We start from the raw sequence: 10,333 nt of genomic DNA on the forward strand, positions 1-10,333 counted from the left end.
TAATGCAATAGGATAACATTTAACAATTAGAGAGAACAAAAAAGAAAAAAACTTAAAACACAAAACTAAATTGCATCAACTCAAAGTAGAGTTCTTAAAAATACAAAAAATTAATAACCTAAAGCAGATGTGCAAGAAAAATAAAAAATCCAACAAAAAATTTAGAAAGAGAAATAATCTTTTCTGTGAGGGAAAATTATGCATAGAAATATAGAATAGAAAAGATAATGAAAATTTTATAATAAGAGGATAAGAATAAGAATAAACAAAATAAATAAAGATAAAGGGAAAGATGGAGAGTGATATTAAGGTAGATGGTAGTAGGGAGATGAAAATGTGAAAGGAATGAGAAATGTTGAAGAAAGTGTAAATGTTAAAAAAAAAAAAATGAGTACAATTTTATAAGGAAATTTTTATTTATTTGTATTTAATTAAAACATTATATGTTTCATTTTTTAAAAATTTAAAAAATGAGAAAATATTAATAATTTAATGATATGGAGGATATGACTAAATTTAAATGGTCAATCGTAGTAGTGCTATTGATGTTAGCTTGAATTTATTTATTTTTTTTCAACATGAAAATGATAAACCCTATCCATATAAATAAATTTAAGTTATTTTATGATGTTGAGTTAACAAAACAAATTGGTGGTTACCAGAAACCTAAGCATTTTTTTTAAAGAATAGACTTAAAAGCTGAACATGAATTGTCTTGTTTTATTACTTGTCATTAGGGTGAAATTGAAGCCTCGCATAAATTAATGAAGTCTCATTAGACCTCAACCATTATAGCTATAAAGAATATCAATAACAAAAACTTAGCATAAATTAGTACTTACCCTTTGCAAGTCAAGAGGCTACATATACAATCTAACGTACATCATTATCCAACAATGTTTCAACTCACCACACAACAAAGTAATCATGAAAATGAATTTTGAAATATCCATTTGGTGTTACGATCGATGATATGTAGCTTTCAAGAAAAAATATATAGTAGTGGTAAATTAAACAACAATACTATTCAACTACTCAAATTTATCACGATATGAGGAGAACATGAATGCATTATGACCCCTTTGTTCCTTATGTTATAATTGATTTTTAATTCAAATGATTTAAATGGCCTAATTAGTAGGGTTTATGCTCCACAAACTTTCAAAAGATTAGAAACATTAGTTACATAGACAGACCAAAAATTAGTTTTCTCACACTACTTTTAAGAAGCAATGTATAACTTAGAGGAGTCAATCCCTGTAAAGCAAATTATTGTAGAATTTATTTTACTTTTATTTTATTTTTCATATTAATTGCTCAATAGAATCCATGGCCCATAAAAAATTTAAACAGTTGGAATTAAGAAGAAATAGATTTCTAAATATATAAATAGAATATTTTTTGCTAGAAGTCAATCACTGCACATGAGGAGAGAAAAAAAAAATCAATTGAAAAGATAACGTAGCAAGTCTAAAAGGAATTTCATAGAACAAATGTCATGTTGTACAAAAATAACATATATAGAACAACTAAATATGTGAATTCGAAGCAAGCCAAACTAAGAATTTAAAGAAAAACACATGTAATAAAATTAACAATTAAAGAGAGAAAAAAAACTTAAATCACAAAACAAAATCGCATCAGCTCAATATAAAGTTCTAAAGAACACAAAAATTTATCAACCTAAAGCAGAGATGCAAGAAAAATAAAAAATTCACCAAAAAATTGAGAGAGAGAGAGAGAGAACTTTTTTTGTGATGGAAAAGTATGTAAAGAATGGAAGAGAGAATGACAAATTTATAGTAAGAGTGTGAATAAGAGAGGACAAAAAAAGGAAGATGAAAGTAATGATGAAAAATGATATTAAGGTAGAAGGTAGTGGGGAGATGAAATGGTAAGGGATAGAGAAAGGTTAGAAAAAATGTAATTATTTTTTTAAATGAACAAATGTTAAAAAAAATTATAGGAAAATTGGAAATAAAAATGATAATGACATGTACGCTGATGTGGCTCCACTGGAGTGTAGCAACAATAAATGCTACTCTTCAGCTTTTAGATATAATATATATAGATGTTGGTATATGAGAAGTTACAATATAATTTATGCTTAGAGGAACAAACTCTATTTAGATGAAGAGTATATAAGAAAATCTTGTTCTTTGACAAAATGACAAGTAGCATCATTGCATACATCATCTATTGGATTATTTTGATAAAAATATTAAATTTTATTAAATGTTATTTTAAAATAATTGTTCCATTGATGAATATAAATATTAGTGATTAAACGGAAGTTTAGTGGCTGAATGTATATGGCAATACTTCCTTACCAAATTCATTTCCTAATAAAAATGTTTTTGACCATTAAAAGCAAGTTATGATGTTTCCTTTCATATATAACTCAATGTTTTAATGGGTTATAATTCCATACAGTTGTCATATCATTTACATGTCCTTCTGCCATATACGTTTAGTCAAATAACAAAAGGAAAAAAGTTATTTCAAATGTTAATGCCATTAAACATGGTTTGTAATGACTTATGGCACATATATTTTCCATATATACAACATTATATGTACGGCCATGTTGGAGAAACAAACTCTATTTAGATGAAGAGTATATAAGAAAATCTTGTTCTTTGACAAAATGACAAGTAGCATCATTGCATACATCATCTATTGGATTATTTTTGATAAAAATATTAAATTTTATTAAATGTTATTTTAAAATAATTGTTCCATTGATGAATATAAATATTAGTGATTAAATGGAAGTTTAGTGGCTGAATGTATATGGCAATACTTCCTTACCAAATTCATTTCCTAATAAAAATGTTTTTGACCATTAAAAGCAAGTTATGATGTTTCCTTTCATATATAACTCAATGTTTTAATGGGTTATAATTCCATACAGTTGTCATATCATTTACATGTCCTTCTGCCATATACGTTTAGTCAAATAACAAAAGGAAAAAAGTTATTTCAAATGTTAATGCCATTAAACATGGTTTGTAATGACTTATGGCACATATATTTTCCATATATACAACATTATATGTACGGCCATGTTGGAGAGAGAGAAAAGCAACTTTTAATCCTAATATATTTTCATGAAATACAAAACTATGATATAATTTATTTGTCTGTTCTCTTCGCTTAAAAAAATATATATCCCTAGTACATTATTTCTGGGTAAAAAGAAGGTACTATATTGAGAGCTTCATATCTTACAATCGGTGTAGGCTTGTAAGGATAATCAGCGAAAGTGGCTAGGTTGTTGTATTATGGGGGCAACATGCACAATGTTTTAGTCTACTACATTGGAAACCCCATAGACGCATATATTGTCTCAAGACTGTGACTTGGTCCACGTCTTAACCCTGCCATCTAAAAATATATATGAATTAACAGTAATTTGCTTCTAATGTTATGAAACAACTTTGAAGCATCATCGAGGTAATATGATTCCATTGTTCTCTAATTTTATGATGAATCTAATTATGTGAATTTTAATCATTTATATGATATGTTGAATATAATGAAATTCAATTTATTTGTCAATTATTGTTCTTAAGAGCAACAATTTGAGAGGATTCAATGTTTACGGGAAATATGATGTGATCATATATATTCTTGTTATATATATAAATTTGATAAATTGGAGAACTTACTACGTATATATTTTTGTCCGTGAATAAGATCTTTCTAGATTTCTCTTTGAATTCATTGGTTATATATGTATTGATAAATTGTTTATGGTGGCATATGGAATGGTGGCTATGGAATAACAATTTCATGGAGATTTAATTTTAAACCTTGGAGTTCAATGGCGGAAATCTCAACAAGCCCTCAAATGAAAGGCAATCTAAGAGGCAAGAAATTATGAGTTCGTGGTAAAGTATCTCTTACTTTATTCGATATATTGCTACCATATAAGAATAAAATTTTGTGGCACGGTATATAATTTCATGCTATGTGTGTCGATATGTATTGAATTTTTTTATTGGTAGTAGTTAAAGTCATTTGAGCAAAACTGACTTGATTTATATAAACTACTATAAATATTAGGAATGAATTTGTGCAAAAAATTTTGATATATTTATATGTTTGGAAAAAAAAAAAATGAGGTGGTATATAATTTAACATCTACGTGAGATTTGGAAATACAATGAATATGCATTTACGAAATTCCTAATTTGGTGTTAAAGAAATATGGGAAGTAATTGGTAAGCTTGCAATTTCTTTTTTTTGGATACAAGATAGAAATTCTACTCTAACTTAATCTAGGTGCATATGTATGTGAAACTTTCTCCTGGAGACTTGAACTCCGGTCCTTTCCCTCCACACCCCACAAACACTTATACTTGTGGAATAACCACTACACCAAGGGTGCGTGGTGGTAGTTTGCAATTTCCATTACAGCTTGCTATGTGGTATAATGGAAAATTTTAAACCTTTTGTAATGTCCGAATTTCCCATTAAAACTTTTTTTTTAATGTTAGTAGTTTCTTACCAATTTCAATTAGTAGTGTTGGCTAAATTTGGAATTTTCTTTAATTCCTAGTATTTGGTTGAATATAAACATAAGATTAATATTATACTTAGTATTCAATTAATGAATATACACTACTGTTAGTTTTTTTTAAACCTTCTCCCCTCTCCTTAGGGATGGCAATTTTGCCCCACCTCGCTTAACCCACCCCTCCCCGCTTCGCCCCGCGCAAGTTTTCTCTGCCCCACAAAGGTGGTGGGGTGGGGATGGGGCAAGATTTTAGCCCCTCACCACAGGGCGGGGCGGGGATGGGTTTAGACAATTTAAACCCACCCCACCCTGCCCCTCCCCGTTCCCACCCCGCCCCGTATTGCTAAGGGTTATAATTGTAAATTTTTCATACCCTAAAACCCTACTATTTAAACAATATATTAATATTAGCTTATTTTATTCTACCTAATGTGGTTCTCTGCCTTTATTTTGTTATGTGTTATAGTATGAGGTTTTTTTTTTTTTTTTTTTTTTTTTTTTTTTTTTTTGGTGATTGTCTTGTTAAACACTTGAATATATTATTCAATTTTTTTTTCTAAAAATTGATTTGATTTGATGGGATAAATTTAGTTGTAATTTCAAGTATATTTTTATTAACGAAATAGGTTTCATTAAAAAAATTGTACTAGTTGTAGGGTAAATTAACAAAAAGTAGAGTTTTATGGGGTAAGGCAGGGCTTCGCGAGGCCCCAAGGGGTGGGGATGGGGTGAGAAAGTTTTCCCCATCATGCGGGGCAGGGCTAGGATGGGGCAAGATAAAACCATGTAGGGCGGGGATGGAGACCTCATCCTTTGACCCTGCCTCGCCCCATTGCCATCCCTACCTCTCCTCTCTCCCCTTGTATGTGTGTGTGTGTGTGTGTAGGAATAGCAATGAGGCAGGGCGGGGCGAGGCCGAAGGATGGGGTCTTTGTCCCCGCCCTGTATGGTTTTATCTTGCTCTATCCCCGCCCCGCCCTGCATAACGGGGAAAAATTTCTCACCCCATCCCCACCCCTTGGGGCCCTGTGAAGCCCCGCCCTACCCCCATAAAACTTTACTTTTTGTTAATTTTTCCTACAACTAGTACAATTTTTTTACTGAAACCTATTTCATTAATAAAAATATACTTGAAATTACAACTAAATTTATCCTATCAAATCAAATAAAATTTTAGAAAAAAATTGAATAATATATCTAAGTGTTTAACAAAACAATCATTTAAAAAAAAAAAAAAATTCTTATAGTATAACACATAACAAAATAAAGGCAGAGAACCACATTGGATATAATAAAATAAGCTAATATTAATATATTTATTTAAATAGTAGGGTTTTAGGGTATGAAAATTTTACAATTATAACCCTTAGCAACGTAAGGTGGGGTGGGGATGAGGAGGGATGAGGTAGGGTGGGTCTAAAAATTTAAACCCATCCCCGCCCCGCCCTGTGGTGGGGCTAAAATCTTGCCCCATCCCCCCCACCACTTTGCGAGGCGGGTTAAGCTGGTAGGGAAAAATTGCTATCCCTATGTGTGTGTTAAAATACTTAGTATTCTAAAAAAAAAAAAAAAAATTTACTACATTATGATGCCAACTGTAAAAAATGTGTTCCTTACTGACTCTTACTGACAAATGTGTCGACATACATGTATAATAGTTATACGTTTCTAGTTTCTATAGTTATGTCTTGAATTCCATGTGCAATTTGGAATAATTGAAAATGGTCATGTTTCATACAAGAAAAAAATTTGATGGGATTTATGAGTATTAAAAAAAAATATCATGAATTTTTATGAACCCCATAAATTATGGTGTTTCTATTTTGAAGAACCTTATATTGAGAAGAGTTCATGTGCTTTTAAATAATTGAGAATTTTATGTGCCATGTTTTTCATTTGAATTTTGTCATATAGTGGGGGTATTGAAATTGAGGAACATGAAAAGAAAAATAAAAATAAAAAATCTGAGAAATATTTTTCGGGACTCATAAAATAATTGATGATAAGATTCAACCATATGAATTATCTTGAGAATTGAGATAAAAATTATTTTGTGGCCTAAGTGTAAGAAAGTTTAGTCTTATGGTGAAATAGACACTCCTATTGTTAAGTGAGAACAATGGTGTCACGTGAAGGTGGTATTCCTATTGTACAACAAAGTTACAATGGTGCCTTGTATAAGCTAGACACTTATATTTGTGCCAAAAATAAAATGAGAATGAATAGACATTCCTCTTATACAACTGTTGTATAATGATGCCAAAGTTTTACAAAAATATTGAGTCCCTTATACTTGTGAAATTATGAACATTTTTTTTTTGTTCCGAAGAATGGTTCCTAGTAGTTAGAGACTACTGGTCCTATGTAGATGCAAATAAACCTACATCTCTTGCCATATATTTATGAGTTGAGAAATGGTGTAAAAAAAAATTTAGTGAGATAAATTTTGTGAATAACCACCAAGAGAAAGAGTAATATATATATATATATATAAATGATGATATATCATGTTTAAAGTGGTTTCTGCTATACTAGAAACACATACATTAAAGCATGCTACTACATTGAATATATAGTGATGAAAAAAAATTGAATGTGATTATGACTAGCCATTTATATGATGATTCTATCAAAAAGCTAATTAAGCTTAAGCTAGTGAAGAAGAAAATAGCTTAGGTTTTTGTAGTTTTAAAAAATGGTAAAGATGAATCTATCTTATATTTGCACTTTTTTATTATAATATTGTTATATAAAATAAAGTGTTTTTCCCTAGACATTTGAGCTTTGTATATAAATGAAATGATGAAATCTCTATTTAGAGTCAAAAGTCTAGATGTACATCGAGGGGGATGGGATTAAAGCCCAAAGAAAATAAATTACCTATGAGGATACCCTACCTAGAGACTGGAGATCCCAAGAACTAGGTTCAAAGAGAAGAACGAATCATAGAGTAGTTAGTATAACATGCACTAAATTTTGAGTACGAGTACTCTTGTCCCTAACTATGATGTAAGTGCATGTATCTTGTAACATTATGTAGGATGAGTTTTATATTAAAAAAAACTCTTAATGTGATCTATAGCTCTTTATGAGTGGGATGTTAGTTACGAGAGCATCCTTGATAGATACACCTAAATGAGCATGGAAGTAGGGCCGCTTCCTTTGAGAATATGGCTAATTCTTTAAATTGCTCATGATAGCTGGGATCAAGCACAAGGCCATAATGTGCTGGCTTAGAAGCTCATAGAAGAGTAAATGTTATGGTCAAAACAAAATCCCACAATAAGTTAAAAACATTTCCAAATTAGCATGCCCAATTATTTAAAAATTTTGAGATTGTGGTGGGCCCTTGTATGAGTTGGCAATGTAATTTAGGAAAGTTATGAAATTATTGTGGTTTTTGTTATGTCCATAGCAATACCAAAAAGAAAAGGCATTTGAACTTCTTTCAAAACTATGATAATTTAATTAGATTAGATAAATTAGACATTTAGGGGAAGAAATTAGGCATGATCATTATTGTAATTTTGGACTTCTTTCCTTATTGTATTGCATTTAATTATGGGAAACAAATTACAAAAATAAATTTTGAAAGCTATTTTTATGATAAACAACTGAAAATCTAAGAGGACAGTGTCATATAATTTTCTTGCTATATATGTATTGTGGGGCCAGAAAATCGGGTAGCCTCAGCCCACTTCAACCCAGGTCCAAATGGCCTATGCCGAGGACGCATGATGGGTCCGAGGATGACCCTATCCTCGGTCGTCCGAGACCTCGGTACGGAAGAGGGCAAGCTCTGGGCAAACTGTCACCTCGACATTGAATACATTCACCTAACCCCTCTGGCCGCATTAATGGGGATGTAACTCCTTGACAGGGGGGCATCGATCAGGGTAAACCACTTAAGCACGGATATGACCTTTGATGGGATAGGCCATCAGGAGGAAGGTCAATAGATGATCAACAAGAGGAAGAAGATGGGGATATATAAAGAAATGTAAGCAAAATGTATGGGGGGGTCTTTGGAATGGGGAAAGAGAAAGCCTCCTTGGCCATGGTCCGAGGAGGCTCCCCCAGTTGTAAATTGTTCTAAGTATTTTTTCAAAGAAAAAAAGGGGGTTCAGGTTTCGTGAACGCCGGCCAGCGCCTAAACCTTCGATCCACTCTCTACAAATTCATTGTTCTGGGTTCGTTGGGCCTTTAACCCATATCCTTTGGGCTTGGGCAACAAAAACTGACCCTACAATTGGCGTCGTCTGTGGGAAGGATTTGTGCGTTGGCCGGCGTAATAGGCAGTTGTTCTAAATAATCATTCTACGGAAGATCGGTGGTGATGCAAAAAAAAAAAAAAGAAGAAAAAAAAAAAACTACCAAACAAACATTGCGGAAAGATAAAATTTCAAGACAGAAGATTCAATAGCAAAGAAAGGAAGCTTGATATTATTTCATAAAAAGAAAAAGTACAGAATACAATCAGAGGCTCAGGCAGGCGTGTTTTAAAACTATTCCTACAAGCTAGTTCTACAATCAGAGGCCCAGGTGGACCCGTCCTAAAACTAGCTAGAGGGAAGTGTCAACCCGTACCCTTATTGGCGTCAAGAGAATGGGAGAACTTGACAATAAGAAGGCAGAGGGGGGCTGAGGCTGGCTCGCTTCAAGGCCACCAACAACTCCTTTCTCGGAGCGGCAGAGCTTGAACAAAGCGAGGAGCAGATGCAGGGGCTCTAGGACGCCCTCCCCCGTGATGTTCCTTTGATTCTCTCCAATCCTCACGAGCGTTGGTCGTTGGAGACGGCAACACTCGAGCACCGCCCATAACATGAGTTCGCACGTCTCCTCCGTCGGGGGTGCGCGCCGAGGAGAGACATTAGGTACTTCAACGACATCCATCCGGGCCACCGTGCATAGCCCCATCGGGGTTACACCTAGACTCTGCCGCACCGGAAGCCCAGTGGGGGCTGCGGCCACAACGGCTCTTGGCACGGATGTCCTCACACCTGCCCAAAGCCGCCCCATATCTACTAACTCTGGTCACAATTTCGGCTGGGTTATTAAAGGGGCTTAGAGAGCTGAAAGGGTGTGTTCTTTCTGTTTGTGTTGGGAGGTTCATGGAGTATAGAGAAACCATCCCCTCGAAAAGCCTTATATAGAGAATGAGGGTTGGTGAGAATTAATCCACACAGAATTCGAAAAGCGAGTTACCAGCAGGGCTAATAATGAAGCTACCAAATTCCAAGGGGGCGTAGACCGTTGGACTTGTGTTCATTCACGAGGACATTAATGAAGGCGCGTCTCGCGCACCGAAGCGTCAAGCGCAGAACACGAATGGCCAAGGGACGCTACGTAAATGAAAAAGATGGGGGCTCGAGCTGGAGGCGAGATCAACGCCACGTGTAAGATCATAATCTGACCCAAGGAGGAATCGTCTCCAGTAAAGCGGTCCGAGGACAAACCCCTACTTACAGAGAAATGAAAGCGTTAGACAGAACCAAGGCATTGCATGGTCCTCGAACTCAAGCCTATGGGAAAACTACTCGCTCCTCTATACCTGGGTACTAGACAGAACCAAGGTATTGCATGGTCCTCGGACTCAAACCTATGGGGAAACTAGATACTTACAGAGAAATGAAAGCGTTAGACAGAACCAAGGCATTGCATGGTCCTCGGACTCAAGCCTATGGGGAAACTACTCGCTCCTCTATACCTGGGTACTAGACAGAACCAAGGTATTGCATGGTCCTCGGACTCAAACCTATGGGGAAACTAGATACTTATAGAGAAATGAAAGCGTTAGACAGAACCAAGGCA

Source organism: Quercus suber, unplaced genomic scaffold, assembly GCF_002906115.3.
Source record: "Quercus suber isolate HL8 unplaced genomic scaffold, Cork oak 2.0 scaffold_86, whole genome shotgun sequence".
NCBI lineage: Eukaryota > Viridiplantae > Streptophyta > Magnoliopsida > Fagales > Fagaceae > Quercus > Quercus suber.